The 23,923-nt window shown below is 47.0% G+C and overlaps 1 protein-coding gene across 2 annotated transcripts in view; it reads right to left on the bottom strand.

The window, feature by feature from the left end:
* SHISA6 (shisa family member 6) overlaps positions 1–23,923 on the bottom strand; it is a 264,704-nt gene that overhangs the window by 155,485 nt on the left and 85,296 nt on the right. The gene's annotated exons all lie outside the window — the stretch shown is intronic.

Below are 23,923 nucleotides of genomic sequence, written 5' to 3'. Positions count from 1 at the left end.
TGATTAAACGTATTCACATCGGAAGGCTCAATGGCGCGCAGACTGGAAAGAAAGAGAGCCTTCAGTGCTATTTCATTTAAAAATGGCCATTCTGTTTCCGGAGGGAAGGGACAAATGTGGAAATGGCTGTGTGAGGGTGGGGGACGCACGTGCCTACAAACAAGGCAAGACCATCTGGTCCCATTAGCTGCCGTGCCCTCCGACCTGCACCCCGCAGACTGACTCGCAGCTGCCTTGGCTGGTGTGTGAGCAGCACTGGGCCTCTCCAAGGCTTCCGGGGGCACACTGGAGGCATGACAATAGGAGGTTGTGCCTCCTTAATTTCCTCCATGCCTCTCCAACAGAGAATTTGGAGAACAGGACAAGGAGTAGGAGGCCCCCTGCATGGTGAAGGTCCTTGCTGAGAGAAAGAGGGGTCCTGGGAGGATCCCCACCGCCCCCCAGTCTCCACACTGTGCGGTGGGAGGATTTGTTGAAGAAAAGCCAGGCAGAGGGAAGACCTTGCTGCCCAAGGTAAGGTCCTTAGAGCACCAGCACGGTCATCGCCTGGGAGTTTGTTGGAAATACAGAGTCTCCGCTCCAGAACTACTGAGTCAGAACCTATATTATTTAAAAAAAAATTTTTTTGAGACCATTTTTGAACCATTTTTAAAAGTGTTTATTGAATTTGTTATAATATATTGTTTTGTGTTGTTTTAGGCATCTGGTCCCATCACTTCATGGGGAATAGATGGGGAAACAGTGGAAACAGTGTCAGACTTTATTTTTGGGGGCTCCAAAATCACTGCAGATGGTGATTGCAGCCATGAAATTAAAAGATGCTTACTCCTTGGAAGGAAACTTATGACCAACCTAGAAAGCATATTAAAAAGCAGAGACATTACTTTGCCAACAAAGGTCGGTCTGGTCAAGGCTGTGGTTTTTCCAGTGGTCATGTATGGATGTGAGAGTTGGACTGCGAAGAAAGCTGAGCGCCGAAGAATTGATGCTTTTGAACTGTGGTGTTGGAGAAGACTCTTGAGAGTCCCTTGGACTGCAAGGAGATCCAACCACTCCATTCTAGAGGAGATCAGCCCTGGGTGTTCATTGGAAGGACTGATACTAAAGCTGAAACTCCCATACTTTGGCCACCTCATGCAAAGAGTTGACTCACTGGAAAAGACCCTGATGCTGGGAAAGAGCGAAGGCAGGATGAGAAGGGGACGACAGAGGATGAGATGGCTGGATGGCATCACCAACTCGATGGACATGAGTTTGAGTAGACTCTGGGAGTTGGTGATGGACAGGGAGGCCTGGCGTGCTGCGATTCATGGGGTTGCAGAGAGTAGGACACAACTGAGCGACTGAACTGAACTAAACTGATGTTCTGGTTTTGTGGCCCTGAGGCATGTGGGATCTTAGTTCCCCAACTAGGGACTGAACCTACACCCCTGCATTGGAAGACGTAGTCTTAACCACTGAACTGCCAAGAAGTCCCCAGCATTTGAACGAGGTGCCTGGGTGATCCTTAGGCACCTTGAAATTTGAGAAACACTGAAATGTAGAGCAGTGTTTCTATACTGGAGTGATTCTGCCCCTCCAGGTGACATTTGTCAATTTCTGGAGACACCTGTCAATGTCTGGAGACATCCCTGCTCATCACAATGGGGGTGGAGGTGCCCTAGGAAGAGGCCAGAGATATTGACAAATATCTGGCAATACACAAGACCAGACCCTCAACACGAAGAAGTATCCAGTCCAACATGTCTAAGTACTGAGGTTGAGAAATCCCTGGGTTCGAGAGTTTTCTTAGGAAAGGGAAAAATACAATGCGATCTGTTCTCTTTCTCTGTGTTTCTTGTAGTTCACCTGAAATTGTTACTTAAACATGAATTTATCCAACATACCCAAGACAACTCTATAACCAGATGTCTCTTTCCAGCATCTGGTCCCAGAAGGCAGGAAGGCTGTCTTCCATTTCAAAGCAACATAAAAATCTAAATTATGAGCAGATAAATTATCTTCCCTCCATTCCTCAAAGCATCTGTCTTTTCCTTGTGTTTATCATGGTGCCCTCTGAGTACCCGCATGACAATGTGAGGAGGTCCCTATGACTGTGGGCAGACCTAAGGCTTGGTTTCTGCTAGAGCTGGAGGTCGAACTGTGTGAACTCAATTTCTGTATCACCTCTATCCAGGCACACGACTTACTTGTTGGTTGGGGTCACCAACACTGGCTTAAGGCCTGAAGCCAGTTTTCTGTTCCAGATGGTGAGGACCCTTTTCAAGGTCAGATTCTCAAGGAACCAAGCCAAGGTCCTCACCAGGTATCTAATCAGTCATCAGTCTTAAAGATTCTTCCTTATATCTCGGCTCTATGCTCCCTCCCTCTAAGCCTCTCTTGGATGCATATGTGTGTTCAGTTGCTTCAGTCGTGTCTGACACTTTGCAGACTCCTACAGACTGTAGCTTGCTAGGCTCCTCTGTCCATGGGATTCTCCAGGCAAGAATACTGGAGTGGGTTGCCATACCCTCCTCCAGGGGATCTTCTGAACCCAGGGTTCAAACCAGCCACTCATGCATCTCCTGCACTGCAGGCAGATTCTTTACTGCTGAGCCACCAAGGAAGCCCCAAGCCTCTCTTACTGCTCCACTAAAATATTGTTTCTTCTGTCTTTGGTCTAACCCTTCTCCTTACTTAATCATCAAAGAGTGACCAGAGAAATCTTTCTAGCATATAAATCTGGTCATATCACTCCCTTATTCCAAATGCCTGAATGGTTTCTCACTGACAGAAGGATAAATGCCAAATTCCTTAGCATAACATAAAATATTATCCTGCCTTCACCTCCTGTCCTGCTTATCTTTGAATATCATGCTAATGTCATGTGTACTGGTCTGAAAACAATGATAACACCTTGAGTGTCTCTACATACCGTTACATGTTTTTTTCTTTTTCCTAGGAGATCTGCTTCCCAAAGTGCCTACACTGTAAAATTCTACTCATCCTTCATGTTTCAACTTGAGCACCACCTCCTCTGTGAAACCTACCCTAATCCTTCCAGCAGATACAATTTTTCTGCCCCTTCATCTTTTCTTCACCACGTCCTGTAGTCGGTTCCACTGCTACAAGCACCTCCTCTGTGAAACCTACCCTAATCCTTCCAGCAGATACAATTTTTCTGCCCCTTCATCTTTTCTTCACCACGTCCTGTAGTCGGTTCCACTGCTGCAAGCAGAATGGTCTTTTTCTAAAGAGCAATTCTAATCAAATTTCCCTTCTCCCAATCAGTACCAACCATTTCCATGGACAGCAAATTCCATGTGTCTGTTATCATATCTTGGTGATGTTATATTTCCTCTTTTGATAAACACTGATGTTTGGAACAGTTCTCACTCACAGGATCCACAGTCTCATGATTCTCAGATTCTGATCATGTCCTGCCCTGACCTTCGTCTTTCCCAAACTGAAGGACATGCTTGTCTCTGCATGGCAATCCCCAATCTCCATTCCATCAATTATTTTCATGTTCTTCCTTCTTGCTTGGTGGTAATCAGAGCCACATAGAGCTGCTTAGCTGGCAATGAATAATAGTTGTGAAAAAAAGGGGACACGGTTTTAGTAAATCACTAGTTATCATGTTGGGTAGCAAAGCAAATGTGAAAAAAAAATTGTAAAAAAATTTCATTAGATGAGCAAAGTACATTTGAACTCTACTTTTGACCCCTCTGGATCTTGTAGGACTCCATTCACATCTATTATGAGAAGGCCCAGGACTTCCCTGGTGGTCCAGCGGTTAAGAATCTGCCTGCCAATGCCCACGGCATGAGTTTGATCCCTGGTCCTGCAAGATCCCACATGCCTCAGAGTAACTAAGCCCGTGTGCCACTCCCGAAGCCCACTCCTCCTAGAGCCTGTGCTCCGAAACAAGAGAAGCCAGCGCAATGGGAAGCCCGCACACCACGACCAGCAAGGAGCCCCCACTTGTCTACACTAGAGAAAGCCCGTAGGCAGTAATGAAGACCCAGTGCAGTCAAAAATAAATAGAGAAAATTGTTTTTTAAAAAAGAATGCAGGGAGTTTTACCCCTGAGTTCATTCAAGTTCCATGCTTGTTTATACTGACTTTCTATGTGCTTCCTTTTGGGGGGTGTGTATGTGTTTTCCAGCCAGGCCATGCGGCTTGTAGGAATCTTGGTTCCCCCACCAAGGACTGAACCTGGGCCCTCGGCAGTGAGAGCATGGAGTCTTAATCACTAGACCCCCCCAGGGAATTCCTGTGATCTACAGGCTTCCTTTTCACCTGCCTCAAAGCTACTGATTTGAAATTTTTCATTTGAATAGTAACTACTTTTTTTTTTTTTACTTTATTCCATTACTTCTTTCCCATCAGTCATCAGACTAGCAGACAATTGATGCTGACTAACAGTCAGAACACTGCTGAGACCTTTGGAAAGCCCTGGATCTTTGTAAACAAAGCAGCTGCCTTTACATAAAGACCTGCAAATCCCCCTAGGATGCTTAACTAGGGACTCAGCCCAGGGAGGCACAGTAGCTGGCATTTACAGTCTCCTTCCAAAGTGTTGCCCAATAAAATCCACACCAGAAATAGCTTGCATTGTTACCACGGAGGTGGGCGACAAAAGCCCGGCTCCAAGGGCTCTGTGCCAACCAAGCACAGACAACAATGCCAAATAATTCTGTACTGGTGTATTTACTCCAAAACGAGGAATTTGAGAGGTGTTAACCTGCGAGGCTATAGGTCTAAGCCACAAGCTGATAAATAGTGTCCTTCTGAGCTGATCGGAGCTACAACTTGAACAAAATAATGTAGAGAGACGATTAGCTTAGGGACAGTTCTTTTTTAAAAAAAACACACAACAACAATTAATTAGTTTATTTATTTATTTTGGCTGTGCTGGGTCTTTGTCGCTGCACTTGGGCTTTTCTCTAGTTTCGGCGAGTGGGGGGCTCCCATCTAGTTGTGGTAGGAGGGCTTCTCATCGCCGCGGCGTCTCTTGTTGCAGGAGCACAGGCTCTAGGGGATGTGGCCTCAGTATTTGCAGCCCATGGCTTAGTTGCTCCATGGCATGTGGGATCTTCCCAGACTGAGGATCAAACCTGTGTTCCCTGCATTGGCAGGCGGACTCCTACCAACTGGACCACCAGGGAAGTCCCTTAGGCGCGGATCCATTGATGGTCCACAATGGAGAGACGTGGGGGAGGATCTGTGGCAGTTCAGTCGACTCTTTGCGACCCCGAGGACTGCAGCAAGCCAGGCTTCCCTGTCCTGCACCGTCTTCCCGGAGCCTGCTCACACTCAAGTCCATTGAGCTGGTGATGCCATCCAACCATCTCATCCCCTGCCGCCGCCTTCTCCTCCAGCCCTATGGGGTGGTACTGCTGGCAGAATTTTCACAGCCAGCCAAGGTTTTATATATCTTCGCAAAGCATAAACAGCACAGACGTGTGTGGCTGACAGTGTGCTTTTTCTGTGGCATAAAATTTAATCAAAGGTTCCCAGGCCACACGTGGCCCTCAGCTCCTCTGGGAGCATGGTGCAGAGCCCCTTTCTTCCTAACATCTCAGTCCCCATGTGATCGGTGCACCTAATCCTCACCCCTGGTACCAGGGAAGCCAGATGGGTAGGAGGAGCCAGAAAACGATGGCCAAGTGCCCCAATTTCAGTTCTGTTATTTATTTCTGTGTTTGCTCAACTCTTTTCATCACTGTGAAGAATGAGATAATTATGTGGTTTGGAAATGAGCACTCTTGATACAAACATGAAATATATATTCTATTTTACTACTTAGGATCTTGAGCATTAAAATATACAGATTGGGTAAAGTGCTAAATATAGGCCCCAAAGGAACTATTTCTTTAAAAAGAAAAAAAAGAGAGAAAAAAATAAAGAACACTTGATCAGATGTTGCTGAGTACCAACAGAATAAAAGGAATAAAACTTCCATTCACTATTTCAGATCAACAGTGAGGGAGCCCCCACTGGGATCATAGAATATGTGAAAAGACGGGATTTCCCCGGTGGCCCAGTGGTTAAGACTCCAGGCTCCCAGTGCAGGCGGCCCGGGTTCAATCCCTGGTCAGGGAACTGGATCCCATATGCTGCAACTAAGAGAATGCATACCACCACAACTGATTTTAAAAAAAAAGAAAAGAAAAGATCTCACGTGCTGCAACTAAGACCTGGAGCAGCTAAATAAATAAACAAATTTTTTAAAAATGAATATGTGAAAATAAAGTACATACTTATGTAATTAACTGCTGTATTGTGTTTTGTTTTTTTTTTAACTCAGAGGGTGGTAAGTGTCATTAACTAACCAAGAATTGTCAAGAAGTTGCCTTTGGGAGACCTGCTTTAACAATAGAAAGAATATTTATAGTTGGCATATCCCTGATGGTGCATGGTTATTGTTAAGTTCCTAAGAATCATGTATGTTCTCTTAAGGAGCTATGATATCCCCTTCCTTGTGTATATAAAGAAATAACTCAACAAATTCTTTTTTATTCCCATGAACAGGGCAAAGCTAAGCTTCAGCCAAGCTCTAGTCCAGACCTTCACAAATGTCAAAGCAACGGGGCCCAATTAAATGCAGTTTCATCATCTCAATGCGTGGATGAAAGAGGGGCTGGTTAATTCAACTAGAACACACTTCTTACAGTGCTACTATAAGCAATGTATACTAAACCACTGTTACAGAATCACTCTGTTCTGCAAACAATATAGAATTTGACATCCTGTTAAAGATCACCACCGATTAGCTCTGCTACTCTGAAAACAATCTCTCAGAACTTAGCTCTGAGTTTTGGTTTTACACAATTCCATGTATCTCTCTTTCTACATCAAGTCAGTTCGTGAAAAAGGGGCAGAGTGGGTGATGGGGGCCAAGCCCTGCAAACTCCAGGCTAGATGCAGCATTGAGCATCTTCTGCTGCTACCCAATAGGGCTCTCAAGGAAAGGAGTCCACTTCCCCCTGGGGCACAGCTCTGTCTTCTCTGAATCCCCTTCCATCTTTGCTGATGGGTTCTGGACCACTCCTCTGGGCACCTACACCACTTTTATTTCCTTTACCACTAGCTCCTCCTTTAGAATCTGATTGGGTTTGAATTCTAGATACAGTTTATTTTCTGTTTGACCTCAAGGCAGTTTAACTTAAGATTTCCGAGCTACTGTTTTTTCATCTATGAAGTGGACATAATAAGACCTAGTTTATAAAGTTGTGAGCATTATGCTGACAATGTGTGGGGCATATGTGGTCTAGGTTCTGGCACCTGTTAGGTTCTCCAGCAGAGGTACCATTGCACACGCTTTCCCTAAAGCTACCATGTGACCTGCCTGGTTGGAAATCTGAAGGCCTGTCCTCAGCCATTTACTTTTTTTTTTCCACAAAGATTTTTTCATGTGGACCATTTTTATAATTTTTGTTGAATTTGTTACAATATTGCTTCTGTTTTACATTTTGATTTTTTGGCCTCATGGCATATAGGATCTTAGCTCCTCAACCAAGGTTCAAACCCACGTTCCCTGCATCAGAAGGTGAAGTCTAGCTCCCCACCAGGGAAGTCTGGTCTCTCTGCTGACCATCCTGGCTTTTCTCAACGGTTCTTCTCCCTTCCTGACTGCTCTTGCTTTAACTTGATCAGCTACGCTATTTCTTTCTGCTTTCCTCTTGGCAACATTGATATCCCTCCAGGCTCAGTCCTCACTCCTATGTTTGTATTCCATGTTTTCCCCCTAAAAGATGACACACAACTCTTCATTCCAGCCCTGACCTCTGCCCTCAGTTAATTCCTACTTTCCTGCTCTCGTTGTGACAATCTATACACGGAAGATATATCACCACCATCTTAAACTCAGTGTGTTCACATACATGAACTTGATGGTTGTAATATGATGTAAGCTGCAGTTTCACCTTTACAACCATGCAATGCAGGTGCCTATAAGCTCCATAAAATGGAAAGATTCCACTGCTTCTTGGAGAATAACTCATTACCTCAACTGATCTATATCACCTAAGTACTCATGAGAAGATCATCAGTTTATTGACTACATGATGAGTATATTATTTAATACAATTGAGTACATCAATTTGTTACATAAAATTATATATCAGTGGAAACAGTGTCAGACTTTATTCTTTGGGGCTCCAAAATCACTGCAGATGGTGACTGCAGCCATGAAATTAAAAGACGCTTACTCCTTGGAAGAAAAGTGATGACCAACCTAGATAGTATATTTAAAAGCAGAGACATTACTTTGCCGACTAAGGTCTGTCTAGTCAAGGCTATGGTTTTTCCTGTGGTCATGTATGGATGTGAGAGTTGGACTGTGAAGAAGGCTGAGTGCCAAAGAATTGATGCTTTTCAACTGTGGTGTTGGAGAAGACTCTTGAGAGTCCCTTGGACTGCAAGCAGATCCAACCAGTCCATTCTGAAGGAGATCAGCCCTGGGATTTCTTTGGAAGGAATGACGCTAAAGCTGAAACTCCAGTACTTTGGCCACCTCATGCGAAGAGTTGACTCATTGGAAGAGACTCTGATGCTGGGAGGGATTGAGGGAAGGAGGAGAAGGGGACGACCAAAGATGAGATGGCTGGATGGCATCACGGACTCCATGGACGTGAGTCTGAGTGAACTCCAGGAGATGGTGATGGACAGGGAGGCCTGGTGTGCTGCGATTCATGGGGTCTCAAAGAGTCGGACATGACTGAGTGACTAAACTGAACTGAACTGAACTGATGTGTGTATATATATCTCTCTCATGTGAGTATTCATGACTAGATCATCATCAGTATATTGAGTAGATCACTGAGGCTCAAGTGAACATTTCTATTCTCCTTTTAAACATTTTTTGGCTGCACCATACAGCATGTGGGGTCTTAGTTCCTTGACCAGGATGGAATCCACAACCTGCACCCCCCTGCAGTGGAAGCTGAGACTCTTAACCACTGGACCCCGGAAAGTCCCAAACGTTTCTACTCATTATGTCAAGTAATAAACTCTTATGGGCATAAGTGATAATTATTTCATCATAACAAAAATATTACTCTAGACTAGAAAAGACAAGCACAAAATGGTATATTATTTGGAGAAATTATTTCAGTTTCCTCTATTCCAGAAATATTGATTTATTAGATTACCTCAGATGATTCCATCTCAGGATGGATCAACAGTTTATGAATCTAGAATTTCCAGTACTCTCAAACAGACTCACATTTTCGAAGTAAAATTAATGTTTCAAGCAATCATCTAGCTTTGAATCTCTGAGAGCTCATTTTAAATGGTTCTTTGGATCTTAAAATGATTTCAGAGAGGTAAAACTTCTTAGATATTTCTGAATATAGAAAATCCTTCATAGAAAACTAGCAAACCAAATCCAGCAACATATAAAAAGGATTATGTACACAATGACCAAGTGGGATTTACCCCAGAAATGCAAGGTTTGTGTAACATCTGAAAATCAATTAATGTAATATGCCACATCATATTAAAGAAAAAAGACCCAGAACCCACATGATCATCTAACAGATACAGAAAAAAGTATTTGAAAATATCCAACACCCTTTTAAGATAAAAAACACTTCCCAAACTAGGAATAAAAGGGAACATGCTCACCTGACAAAGAACATTTTTTAAAACTCACAGGAATATTATACTTAAGGATAAAAGACAGAATGCTTGCCCCCTCAGATCTGAAATAAGATATAATATACACTCATAACATATATTGTACTGGAGATTCTACCCATGACAACTAGACAAGACAAAGAAATAAAAGGCACCCAGATTGAAAATAAAGAAATCAAACTATTTCCATATGACATGATCTTGTATAAAAGAATCCACTAAAAAGATTAAATGAATTCAGCAAAAATGTAGGATATAAGATCAACGGACAAAAATCAGCTGCATTTCAATACACTAGCACCTCTGACCCTTGGGCAAGTTGCTTAACATTTCTGAGCCACTGTTTCCTCAAATAATCTGAAAATAAAATTTTAAAAGCCAATTTAGTTTATAATAACATCAAAAATAATAAATTTAACAAAGAAATGTACAAAGTTTACCCTGAAAACTACAAATACTGTAGACAGAAATTAAAGAAGACTTAGCTTAGTAGAGAGACATCCTAAATTTAGGGACCGGAAGACTTAATGTTGTTAAAATGGCCACATTTCCCAAATTGATTACAGCTTCAATGTACCTCCTATCAAAATTACAGCTAACTTTTATTTTTTTTTAATGAAAACCTTTCTTTAAAATATATGTGAATATGCAAGTAAGCCAGAATAGCTAACCCAATCCTGAATGAATTAAAAAAGAAAAAGTTGAAGGACTTAGATTTCCCAGTTTCAAAACATATTATAGAGCAGCAAATGAGTCAGTGTGATACTAGAAAAGAGTTCAGAAATAAATCTTTACATTTATGGCCAGCTGATTTTCAACAAGATGTCAAGAAAATTATATAAGGGGAAAATAGACTTTTCAATAATAAGTCGTGCTGATACCTCTGGATATCCACATTCCATTCAGAATGAAGTTGGCTCAGAAACCTGAATAAAAAAGCTACAACTATAAAACTCTTAGAAGAAAATACATGAGTAAATCTTAGTAAGCTTGCACTAGGCAAAGGCTTCTAAGATACAAAACCAAAAGCACAAGCAACAAAAGAAAAACGAGATAAAATAGATTTCAGCATGTTTAGAAACTTTTGTACTTCAAAAGATAGCCTCAGAAAAGTTAAAAGGCAACACACAGGATGAGAGAAAATACTGTACATCCTACATCTGATAAGGGACTTGTATCCAGTTCATAAAACCCCTTTCAACTCAGAAATAAAATGACAAATAGCCCAATTAAAAACTAGACAAAGGATTTAAAGATTTATTTCCAAATAAGATTTGTTTCTAAATAAGATATACAAATAGCTAATAAGCATATGAAGAGATGCTCAATGTCACAAGCCACTGGGAAAATGCAAACTGAAGCTGAAATGAGACACTACCCACCAGGGCACAATGATCAAAAAGACAGATTAACAGCAAATATTAAAGACGATGTGGAGAAATCAGAAATCTCACTCACTGCTGGGGATACAGCCACCTTGAAGAGCAGTTGAACTGTTCCTAAAAACGTTAACGACAGAGTTCAATAGGACCCAGCAATTCCAATCTCATGTATCTACATTTGGGAATTGAAATGCATGCTCAGCTGTTCAGTTGTGTTCGACTCTTGGCAACCCCTTGGACTGTAGCCCGCCAGGCTCCTCTGTCCATGAGATTCTCCAGGCAGGAATACTGGAGTGGGTTGCCATGCCCTCCTCCAGGGGATCTTCCCAACCCAGGGGTGGAACCCCGTGTCTCCTGCATCGGCCACTGCACCACCTGGGAAGCCCAACTGAAAGCATGTTCATACAAAAAGCTGTTCACAAATGTTCATAACAGCATTATTCATACAAGCCCCAAAGCTGAAACAACCCAGATGTTCCTCAACTGACAAATCAGTACAGAGCGGTGCATTCATACAATGGAAGATTCTTGGGATGAACTCAGAACACATTATGTGAAGGGAAAGAAGCCGTTCACAAAAGACTTTGTATTGCTTGAATCCATTCAAAGGAAAGTTCAGAATGGACAAATCTATATAGAGACAGAAACCCTAGGACTGGAAGGAGGGGAAGCTGGAGGAAATGGAGAAAGAGATTGCTAATGGGGACGGGGTTTCTTTGGGGAGTAAAGGAATTGTTCTGAAGTTGACCGTGGTGACAGTAGCTCAACTCTGAATATATTAACCACTGAATTGTCCACTTTCAATCAGAGAACTGCATGGTATATAAACTGCGTCTTGATAAAACTGTTTTTAAAAAATGCTGGAGACCTTATTTACCCATCACATCAAATCTGCAGAGTCAAAACCAGCATCTGTTGCCAAAAAGATTTGATAGAAGATGTTGAGAGGATGATTTCTTTTATATTAAGGGGGGGTGTAAAATTGAAGTCTGGGACACTGATTGGTGGTACTACGGCCAGAAATGCTAAAATCCTGCCCCATCCCAACTACCCTTCGATTCTATATGAGCGGGGTTCGAGATGGGTACATGGAGAAAAAGTACTGCTTTATTAAGTGGGCTTATGCCAGAAGTGGCGCTAGTGGTAAAGAATCCGCCTGCCAAGGCAGGGGACGAAAGAGCTGTGGGTTCAATCCCTGCATCAGGAAGATCCCCTGGAGAAGGAAATGGCAACCCACTCTGGTATTCTTGCCTGGAGAATTCCATGGACAGATGAGTCTAGAGGACTATAGTCCATGGGGTTGCAAAGAGTTGGACACGACCGAGGGCATACACACACACACGCGCGCGCCAGAAACCCCATTTTATCAGTCTTTACTAAGCAGGGCTGGAGAAGGAAATGGCAGCCCACTCCAGTATTCTTGCCCAGAGAATCCTGTGGACAGAGGAACCTGACAGGCTACATTCCATGGGGTTGCAAGAGTCGGACACAACTCAGCAACTAAATCACCAGTAAGCAGAGCTGAGACTAATCACTGGGCCCAGTGATTCTTCCACCGTGGTTCTCAGACCAGTAGCACCAGCCTCACAGGGGAATTTGGTAGACATGTAAATTCTCAGGCCCATCAAGTCTTAAGGGATGAGAAACTCTAGTATGGAGCCCAGTCATACAGGGTTTAACAAGCCCTTCAGGGAATTCTGATACAGCTCAAGTCTGAGAACCACTGCTTTAGCCTAAAGGGGACCCAGATCTCAGGATCTCACAAACCCTGGCCAGGTTTCGGCTACAGGAGGGCAAGGAAAACGAAAGCAATGCTTTCACTTTTGTGCGTGAATGTATCAACCATTTCTCATGCCCCACCCCGCTTTTTCTCATCCTTCATTTCTGCTCCAGTCGTGACGATGGCAGCTGGCTGGCCACACACAGGTGTATCTGGAGAGCCTCTCACTGCAGCTGCACCTGGCACCTCTTCCTTTCTGCCCCAGGGCTTTTTGAGCTGTTGTGGGAGCCTGCTCAGCCATTCCAGCCCATGTGCAAATCTGGGGTGAGGCGATTTAACCACCTCTGAATATGGGCTTTGGGAGATAAACGCACCCTGGTTCGGCATCTCAGGCAGGCAATTTCAGGGTCCTTTCCCACGTTCTCAGCAGGACTGAGTTCCCATTATCCACAGTTATCACCAGCTCATTAACCACTGGATTAGCTTCCTCGCCTTCCTGTTTATTCTCTCAATCCTCCACCCGTTGGGATCATGTCCCCAGATGAACCACCCCACGTAAACCCTGGTTTCAGACTCTGCTTTCTGGAGGGGCCCAGGCTAGGTCACCGAGCCTCGTGAACACTGGATAAAAATGCCCAGCACTCGGACCAATTGTATCAGTTCCCTGCCTCCTAAAGAGGACCTGGGAAATTGATTTGGAGGCTGAGCCCGGCTCGAGACAAGGAGGGGAGGGCTCCTCTCTCCCTCTTGCAGATGCTACGTCAGGATGACGCACGGTTTTCAGCTACTATCCTAAATAAATTATTAATTTGGCTCCAAGCTAGAATCACAGACAAGCTACAGGAGGGAAAAGAGGAATCTGAATGAGTCGAGAGTTCCAGCAGTGTGAGTCTAGGCACGCTTTCGTAACCAGGCGTAAAGTCAGCTCCTGTGTTCGGTCCTCTGCCGCTCACAGCTGTGGGTGGGGGCACTTCGTTCTCCCGGGTCTGTTAAGCGAGAGGCTTCGACAGGAGGCCCCAAGGTCCTCACCCAGCCCCAGCTGCCCCTGGTTCTGTTTCCAGAGATGCGGAAGGTGCAGAGCTTGAAAAATACATCGGAAGTGGGGCAAGGAGTGTCCTCAAAACCAGCATCAGAGGGGGGCTTGCTCTGCAAGGCGAACTTTCCAGAAGTACGACCTTCCCGTGGCGTTCACAGCCAGGATTTGTGGCCCACTGCTGCACGGAACAGCCCTTCTATAAATGTTTCTGCTAGGAATGTGTCACTTCTCATGAGAAAAAAAATATTAACAGGGCTCTATGGTGGGGATGGAGGGGTTGACGGTGACCTCCAGGAGGACTTAGGCCAGGGGGCTCTTTCTTGAACTGCTGCTGCTGGGGTCTCCATCCCCATGGTGAGCTGCTGCCAACCCACGCCTCCACGGGAGATCCTCCAACACCAGCAGGTACTATCTGGCTCTTACAAGAAAACAACACAAGATACGTCAAAAATCCCTCGTTCTGTATGTACCCAGTCGTGCAAATAGGCAAGGGGAGTCCCAGGTACAGTTCATCCTGCTCCAAGACAGAACAGCAAGCGACAGCAGGACCCGACCTCCCAATGCCCAACCCCGTGTGGTTGCCAGGACGTTGCGCTGTCAGTCCACGCGAGCTTTCACCCCCAAATCTGAACCTCACCTAAATGCCTTCGAGGGCTCTTTCCTCTGTCATTCAGAACATGATTTTAAAAAATGGAAAACACTGTGGATTCTTTGGCTTTCGAAACACATTAACAAAATTCCTATCAGAATCCAGGTCCATCTTAGACTCTAGCAGGTGGGGGATTGGTTGTTTCTTTTGGGGGGCGACCCCATAACCTGTACTCACTAGTACAGAGATGTTACTCTTCTGCTGATGGGGAATGAGGTTTTGAAAAATCATCTGTCTTTGGAACGTTCCTGTCCTCTGCCTTCATCATCAGAGATCATATCCTGGACACCGACAGCTGACTGAGTCCTTCCTCCCTGAATCCCCAGCACCCCAGCCAGGCCTGGCTGTTCAATGGACTGAGAGCTGCCCAGGTCTTGGGCACTTTCCTTCTTCTTCCACTCTCTCCCCCCAGATCTCAGCATCCTCGTGATGGATGGCTAGCCCTCCCCTCACAGGCTGCCCCTCCCAGAGGATTTTGGCTCTTCAGTGATTTAATATTTTATGGCGTAAGGCTGCAGCTCTGTGGATCCAGCTTTTCCGGAAGACACCTTGGCCTCTCTGGGCCCTGGGGTGGTTGCAGGACCTCTGGGGTGGGGGTGGGGGGGTCTGGAGTTGGCAAGGAAGAAACAAAGCAGGAAGGGAGTTCCCTCTCCAGCAGTGATTTCAGTGGGGAGCTCATTCAAGAGGCTGGATGACAATTAGCCAGAGAGACAGGCTGGTCTGGTGATGCATGCTGGCCTCTTGGAGGCTCTGGGCAGGATGGGAGAGGGCAGAACCAGCTGGTTGCAGGAGTCCCCAGCCTCCATCCTTCCCCTACCGCTCAGGCTGGTTCGGGACTCCCAGAGCTCTTCTCTACAGTAGGGCCAGGCAGCTGGGGCAGGTGGCAGAGCCCCTCGGGGTGGTACCCACTGCCTGTCCTCCAGAAACACTGGTGGAACATGGGGTGCGAGGGGGTGGGGGCAGGGAAACCATGGAAGTCATCTCACCCACCCCTACGGCTTCAGGGCTGGCCAGGCTGATAAAACACAGTCCATTGGTTTGTCCTCAGGCATGAACCCTTGGTAACCTGTCTCCAGGGCTCAAGGCTCTCACTTCCTGATGGGTAGTTTGGGGCTCAGCACCCTGCTGCCCTCAAGTCTATTTCCCTTTATTCTAGACTCCGTAGGGACTGCCGTGTACTTACTCAGTCGTGTCTGACTCTTTGTGAACCCATGGACTATAGCCTGCCAGGCTCCTCTGTCCATGGGGATTCTCCAGGAAAGAACACTGGAGTGGGTTGCCATGTCCTCCTCCAGCATATCTTCCCAACCCAGGGATCGAACCCAGGTCTCCTGCTTTGCAGGAAGATTCTTTACCATCTGAGCCACGAGACTCATTAATACTGCCCCCAGAGGATGCAGCAAATTCTTTTTGGGAGAAACCAATGTAAGCAACAGCTCCATTGCTAGTCTTCCTCATAATGATCTGTTGTTAATAAGATTGCAAAGAGCATCCTAGGAGCAAAGGTGCTGGGACCACAAAATTGGGGACAGTAAGACCTCGACTGTTAGCGGGGCACAGACCCCAGAGCCAGGAGGTTCGGGTTAAAAGTGCAGCACCATCTTAACTTTAAGGCTGCTTAACCTCTCTGTGCCTCGGTTTTCTCATTTGCCAAATGGGCCTCCCAGGAGTATCTTCTTTATAGGGTTGTTTTGAGGATTCCAATAGTCAAGACATATGCAGCCTTCACCACCACCACCACCATCCTCATCAATCACCATTACTGTTTGTTGTTGAGATAATACCATAGAATGCTGGGGGCATGGGCCCTGAGACAAAACCAGCCCTTGGTCCCCAAAAGACCTCCCCATCCCTGTTGCCTGTATCTGAGTGCATCTCAGCATCCTGATCAACACCACTGTCCTCCAGGACGTGGGGCAGATCGGCTGCCACCATTCACCAAGTCTCACCCACAGGCGAGACTTCGGAGGGGTCTCGGGGCAGCATCCCACCTGGCTGGGAGGCACGCTGGACCAGCCCGGCTGACCAGCAGTGTTTCAGGGGCCCCAGCCTTTATAACACCAGCACCTTTCTTTTTTTTTTTCATTTTTATCCTCATGAAGACTAGCTGGGACCAGTCCTGGATATGCAGGACTACTGCATATCCAGTAGTCCAGTGATGTGCTGCCAAAGAATTCCGTGAGCCCAGCCTTGTTAGGGGACCTTCTTGTAACTGGGGTGTCATCTCTTAGCAACGGACATGATCTTGGAGGCTTTCTGCACTGGATGGTCTATAAAGACAATCATCAACAATCTCTCCCTTTCCTCTACCTGCACTGTTGACTCCATCAAGATGGAGCATCAGCTTTCCCTCCCCCTGAACCTGTGCTGGCCTCATAACATGGTTGGGGCAACACCGTGAAGCAGAAGCAACACTCTGCTGGGTCTGATCTGGGCTTTCAATGGCTTGGAAGCTTCACTTTAGCCTTTTCTGGGCTCCTCAGCCACTCTGTAAGGGTGTCTCTGGTGATTCGGACAGTAAAGAATCCACCTGCAATGCAGGAGACCAGGGTTCAATCCCTGGGTCAGGAAGATCCCCTGGAGAAGGAAATAGCAACCCACTCCAGTATTCTTGCCTCCAGAATCCCATGGACAGAGGAGCCTGGGGCTGCAACAAGTTGGACACAACGGAATGACTAACACTTTCATTTTCAAGGAAACCTAGACAGGCCTAAATTTGAATGGTGGGATCACAGGAAAGACAAGCCCAGCCCCCAACCACCCTGCCAGCCAATGCAACCACAGGGGTCAGCGCAGGCAAAAGCCATTCAGCAACCTCAGTTCTGCAAAAAACAATGATGTGTTGTTGTTTTAATTTACTAAGTTATGGGATTGCCTGTCACCCAGTAATAGATAACTGATACACTTCACAAATTCCCAAGCCACTGCTCATTCCCAATCCATCTCTGCTCAAGCTTATATCCTTACGCTTATGGAATCAACGAGAATTCACGTGCTCTCAAGGTTTAAAATGGTAAAGGGAGCTACGTACAGGCAGGCAAAACACAGGTACCCAGTTACATTACTTAATTAGCTTGACACAATTAGAGTAGCAATTAGCTTCTAGCAAGGGTGTGCCTTTGTCTCTCTCGGGCCTTCTTTACTAGCAACTCCGGAACTTTCCTGACTTTTCTGGCAAGTCCTGTCTTACTTCTACCCAAGCTCCAGCTTGAATATTTTTCTCTGTTTCCTGAACCAACAAAGGCCTTTGAACCCGGGTCCCAAGTCCACATTTCCAAGCCAGAACTTCTCCCTCTTCATGGCCTTTAAACACCAAGAGGGAAAATGTCCTCTGCGCTCCTACTGGCCAAAGCCTTGGACCTCACCCCACTTCCACCTGCACCCTTAATCCCTACACTCTCCTGAAATACAGGGGAGAAGTGGGCTGGGAAGGAATCCTGGCAGAAAGTCTTTCTGGCTGTGGCAGCTGTTAGACTTTTTTATCTTATTGCAGGGTGAGCAGAATATAACTAGATCATACTGTGTAAACATTGAGAGGGCTGCTAATTTTGAGTTATCCCCCAAAACTTTTTAAAAATTATTATACACACAAAGGAAACATAATTTATGTAGAAAAAATAGAAACCACAGACCACCCCCCTACAAAAGGGGGTGAATCACTCATAATCCTATTGAAATAACTCCAGTAAACATTTGGAGATGATTATTCTAGATCTTTTCACTCACACTGAAATAATTATAGTGAAAACAATTTGATCATGGTGTGTGTACTAATTCCTAATTTGCTCATTTCATTCAATATATTATGAACAGACGTTCGTGTCAACACATACACACGCCAACGTGTTTAATGGGATGGGGGGTGGGTAACTTGGTGCCTTATTATTTTCTACTGTCTGGATGGGACCATACACATCTGGGGGTTGGTTTGTTTTAGTGAATCCCTTGTTGTTGGGTATCTATATTGCCCCTATTTAAAAAAATATTTTAGGAGACATCACTGGCAGTCCAGCGGTTAAGAGTCTGTCCTTATACCGCAATGGGCACAAGTTTGATCCTTGGTTGAGGAAATAAGATTCTGCATGGTGTGGCCAAAAAAAATTGAGAAAAAAAATTTTTAAACAGTATTGTAAGTAATACACATCGATGTTTTTACTTTTATGTACATCACTCAATTAATTCACTAATCCCTGTCATTACAGTTTTAGGTTATTCCTAGTTTTGCAATCATTTAATCAGCTCACCATCTTCATGTATCTCTTTGCAGTTTCTGTACTAGTTTGTAAGGGAACAAGACTGGCACTGTCTGTTAAAATTCAAAGTCACCTTGAACCTCAAATCACAGAACAGCCAATTAAAAGACTGGTAAATTTTTCCTTAAAAGCCTTCTGGGATTAAGGGTACCTGCCAAGCAGCCGCGGCTCTAGGATACAGGGTCTAGACTGCTTTTCCACTAGTGGTTGCTTCCTGGCTCATCACACTGGGGCCAGAGGCCCAAGGAGCTGGGAGGAGGAGGGCGATGGTGACACCCCAACACCTGCAGAGCGTCCCTGGTGGCTCAGATGGTAAGGAATCTGCCTGCAATGCATGAGACCCAGGTTCAATCCCTGGGTCAGGAAGATCCCCTGGAGAAGGGAATGGCTAGCCACTCTAGGATTCTTGCCTGGAGAATTCCATGACAAGGGAGCCTGGTGGGCTACAATCCATGGGGTCACAAATAGTTGGACACGACTGAACAACTAACACTTTAACTTTTCACAACATCTTGAACAGCAAAAGGACGCCACTCCACTGACGGGTCTGTGTGCGGCTGCCAGGGACCATGTAGCTGCCCTCCACCCACTGCAAACCCTGTTACCCACATCAGATGCTGAGTCCAAAAGCATCCATCTCGACACTGCATCTTCCTACATCATTCCTATCTGCACCTGGATGCCAGGTCTCGATTACCTCTTCTTGGGTCATTGCAGTGGTCCCCAATGGACACCTCTCTTCCAAGAGAGGTGGCCCAATGGCTCTCCATCAGTTCTCTTCCAAGGTTGCCTAAAGCTCAGACCTTGCTACCTGCTGCTCAATCCATGGTCACGAGTAAAAGCACTTTCCGTCGTGGCCACTGCTGGATGCACCAGTGAATAAACACTGAACCAGCAATTTCTCTGAGTTCTCCAGGAGCTCAGGGAACAGAGGTGAAGGTGAAGCAGTGATGGCTCCTTGTCCTTCAGGAGCCCATTTATAAGAAAGGTGGGCAGAGCAGCTGCAGCACGGCAGTGGGACACGGCTGTCCCAGAGCCCAGGTAGGAAAGTCATAAGAAGGCGTTCAGTGGCGCCTCCCTGTCCCCAGCCAAGCAGAGCCAGCCTGGAACCCAGAACCCGTGGGCTGATTCACAAAGGAAATCGGAGAGTCTGTGGGGAAAAAGGAGTCCTCCCCTCCCTGTGCCTAGATGGAGAAGCCAGGTGTCCCAGGAAGCACGCTGGCTCCCTGTCACTGATAATGTCTTACCCACCACACCACATCTCTAGGCCCCTGTTCTCCATGCAGCTGTGACAGACACATCTCAGAGGTGCCAGCTTCACACGTGAGCATGGCAGGTGTCTGCTTCCCTTACTGCCTTGGGGTTTTGCCCAATCACATGTGGGTGTGACCCAGAGCAGCCAGGAACTAACGCAGCAGGTGCTAGTAACAGCTGGTCAAAGTCCCCTTCCACCTCCCAAGGGAGCTGTCATGGGGCAAGTGCCCAGGGTCCCAGGGGGCAGGAGTCCAGCTGTCTGTAGGACAACCTGCTCATCTCCACATTCCGTTCCCACTCATCGCTCATCCCCTGGCACACACGCTAAGCCACTTTAGTTGTATCTGATTCTTTGCACTCCATGGACTTTAGCCCACCAGGCTCCTCTGTCCATGGAATTTTTCCAGGCAGGAACACTGGTTTGGGTTGCCACTGCCTGCTCCAGGCAATCTTCCTGACCCAGGAATCAAACCTGCATCTCCCGCATTGGGAGGTGGGTTCTTTACCACTAGCGTAGCCTATCCCCTCTCCAGCGAATCTTCCCGATCCAGGAATCGAACCGGGGTTTCCTGCATTGCAGGTGGCTTCTTCACTGAGTTATGAGGGAAAACCTAGGCTAAACTCTAATCCTCTGTGTGATCTGGGGTCCTTGGGAAGCTCTGGGGCTCAGCCTCAGATGGAGGAGCCGTGGAGGAAAGAGAAGATGACTCCGAGTGGGTTTAGGTCTGGCTCCTCCTTTCTGACCCCACACACCTCCCACCTCGCCGTGCACAGGCTCCGGCTCCCTTGAACTTGAGGAATCCTAGCGTGCTCTTACCACCTCTGCGCTCTTGCCCTGGAGGAAGTTTGCAGACGCTGGAGCAGCTCCCACACGGGTCTGTTTAATGACTTTCTGGAAGAAATCAGAGGTGACACAAGCACTGCAGAGTATCACAGTGTGCCAGCGCAGAATCCCTGCGCCCTGGGCGACAGGAGGACAGGACAGATGGCACCTGTCAGGCCTTTAATTGCAGGATGGTCCTGGGAGATGGTCAGGGAGAGGCTTGCTCTCGGCCGGGCTCCTGTCTCATCCCCCAGCAGAACAGAAGGTGGAGGGGCTTCTCCCCTCCCCCGTCTCATTGGCCCTCGCGAGTCCTGAGTGTGGGAGGTGGAGAAACTTCGTCATGGGGTCAAGGTGAGCGTAGACATCCCAGGGTGGCATCTGTAGCACACGCCTCGTGAGCCCTGGGGGTTCACTGTCTCTGGTCCCCCTCCCCTCCAATGACTTCCTTTGCTGCTCCTGAAGGTCCCAGTATACCCTTCCCCAGGCTCCCCAGGTGTCACCATGGTAAAGAATCCACCTGCCAAAGCAGGAGATGCAAGACTCAGGTTTGGTCCCTGGGTCAGGAAGGTCCTCTGGAGAAGGAAATGGCAACCCACTCCAGTATTCTTGCCTGGGACAGAGGAGTGTGGCGGGTTAGTCCATGGGATTGCAAAAGGGACACAACTTAGCAACTGAGCACGCATGCACTCTCTGCCTCAAGCCCACATCAAGGCTGTTTAGGTAAAATAAGTATGTGAGGACCACAGCCTTAAAACAGAGAAAGTTATGGAGTTAGCTGTCACTGCAGAGCATCCACAGGTTTATAGGGTACCATCTACAGGCTCATTCGGACCTCCAAGTGGGTCCCAATGCTGGGTTGTAAACTATCTCAACTCTCATTCTAGAAATGAGGCAAAGGAAGCTCAGACAGGTTCCCTGACATACTCAAAATCACCCAGCTAATGAGGAGTAGATAGAAAGGAGCCAAGTCTGCCCCTCTTTCCTCTGTGTTCACTGGAACCTTAGGTACCTGATAACTTCGGCAGAAAATCCCATTTTCTCTGGTCCTGAAGTGCGTTGAGATTCTCTGCCTCAAGAACATTTCTACAGAGCCAGCTTGGGGAAAGGAGGGAAGAAGGAACCATGAGCTTGGTAACTTTGGCGCTTCATCCATCACCCCTCATCATCAGCCCCACAGCACCAGGACCCCCACTCCGCTGCCCACATGCCCTCACCAAGCATCAGAAGGAGCATTTCCACACCTCTTCTCATCTGTTCACTTGCTCACCTAACACCTGTCTGTCAGAGTCCCTCTGTGGTCAGCACCCTTCTGTGGTCAGCACTTTGCTATGGACTAGAGTCCCCAGGGAGCAGCAAGTGTCCAAAGAGATACCTGCTGCCTGCCTCCAGGATGGGTGTTCGGGCACACGAGGACCGGCCTGCAGGGTCAGCAGAGGATAGGGCTCAGTGACAGAGGAGAGAGCCCTGCACTCGAACCTGCATCACCTGGTTACAAGACTATCACTGTTTCTGAGAAGCACAGACCACACTCTCCCTGCAGCCAGAGGGAAGATGTTGAAGAGGCTGCTGTCAGTGCCCACGGAAGGTTTACAGATCCTCTGGCAAGTCCTGCCTGGGCCAGGATTCCATCAGCACTGGCTCAGAGTACCAGAGCCTAGTGGTGGGCTTTCAGGAAGCTTCTGAGGGGCCCCTGGCAGGGGACAGAGTACCACGCAGCCCTCCCCTCCCTGCCCTCAGACAGACCTGAAGGGAGAGCCAGTCCTGGCCAGGACTCCAACTCAGCTCCAGTATCAAATCTAGACCTGCCTACCCAGTGCTGTCCTGGAGACAGAGGGGGATGGCTGTGTAGTAACCAAGGGGACGCTGCTCCCCACGTAGCTGAGTTCCCAGACACGGCTACCCTGTGAGTCTGCTGCAGACCATGGCTTGCAGGCCCTGGAAAATGGTTCTCCCGTGCTCTCAATGAGCTGTGTTTACTCACAACACTTCTACCGCCAAGTGTGTGGGTTTCCCATGCTCTCTGTTTACCAACTGGGTGTCGTCAATGCCCACCTGGAGCCCATGTCATATCCCATGGGTAAAGGGCTGCCCCCACTGCAGATGCCAATGCCCCTCCCCCAGACTGCTGACCACTGGCTGTAAACACAGAGTTCCCATGACCCCTTTTCAGCTCAATAATTTGCCGGAACAGCTCATAGAACTTAGAAACATGCTTCAGCTACTGTCACCAGTTTATTATAAAGATGTAATTCAGGAACAGTCTTATAGGAGACGTGTACAGGTCAAGGGCAGGTGGGGCTTCCCTGGTGGCTCAGCTGGTAGAGAATCCGCATGCAACGCAGGAGACCTGGGTTCAATCCCTGGGTTGGGAAGATCCCCTGGAGAAGGGGAAAGCTACCCACTCCAGTATTCTGGCCTGGAGAATTTCATGTACTGTATAGCCCATGGGGTCACAAAGAGTCAGACATGACTGAGCGACTTTCACTTTCACAGGTCAAGGGGAGTGAAGGCAGAGATACAGGGAGCTTCCTGTCTGCTCCGGGCACACACCCTTACACAGTATCTCAGTGCGTTCATCAACCCAGAAACTCTGTGAACCCTGTTTTCTGGGGGGTCCTTGGAGGTTTCATCACATCGGAACGATGGATAAAAGCATCAGCTCATTGGCGACTGGACTCAGTCAGTCATCAGCCCTTCCCCCTTCTCTGGAGGTCAGGGCAGGTGATGTGAGGGTAACCAAAGCTCCAAGCTTCCAGTCATGGCTTGGGCTTCCTGTGGACCAGTCCACATGCTGTTATCTATGGTCTCATCAAGTCTCTCTTTATTAAAATAAAAGCTGTTCCTGGGCTTCCTTGGCGGCTCAGTGGTAAAGAATCTGCTTGCCAATGCGTGGGACAACTAAGCCCATGTGCCACAACTACTGAGCCTGCGCTCTAGAGCCCAGGAACCTCAGCTACTGAACCCACACACCCGAGGGGCTCCACAACAAGAGAAACCAGCGGGATGAGAAGCCCACGTACCACAACCAGAGAGCAGCCCCTGCTCACCGCAACTAGAGGAAACTTGCACAGCAGTGAAGATCCAGCACAGTCAGCAGCTGTTCCTATCATGCCTTGCCCTTAGGAACCGACAAGTTTTAGCAGCTCCGTCTCAGGAACTGAGGACAAACCAAATACATATCT

The sequence above is a fragment of the Ovis aries genome, chromosome 11, assembly GCF_016772045.2.
Source record: "Ovis aries strain OAR_USU_Benz2616 breed Rambouillet chromosome 11, ARS-UI_Ramb_v3.0, whole genome shotgun sequence".
NCBI lineage: Eukaryota > Metazoa > Chordata > Mammalia > Artiodactyla > Bovidae > Ovis > Ovis aries.
The sequence above is the reverse complement of the archived record's forward strand: the minus strand, read 5'-3'. Positions and strand labels throughout refer to the sequence as shown.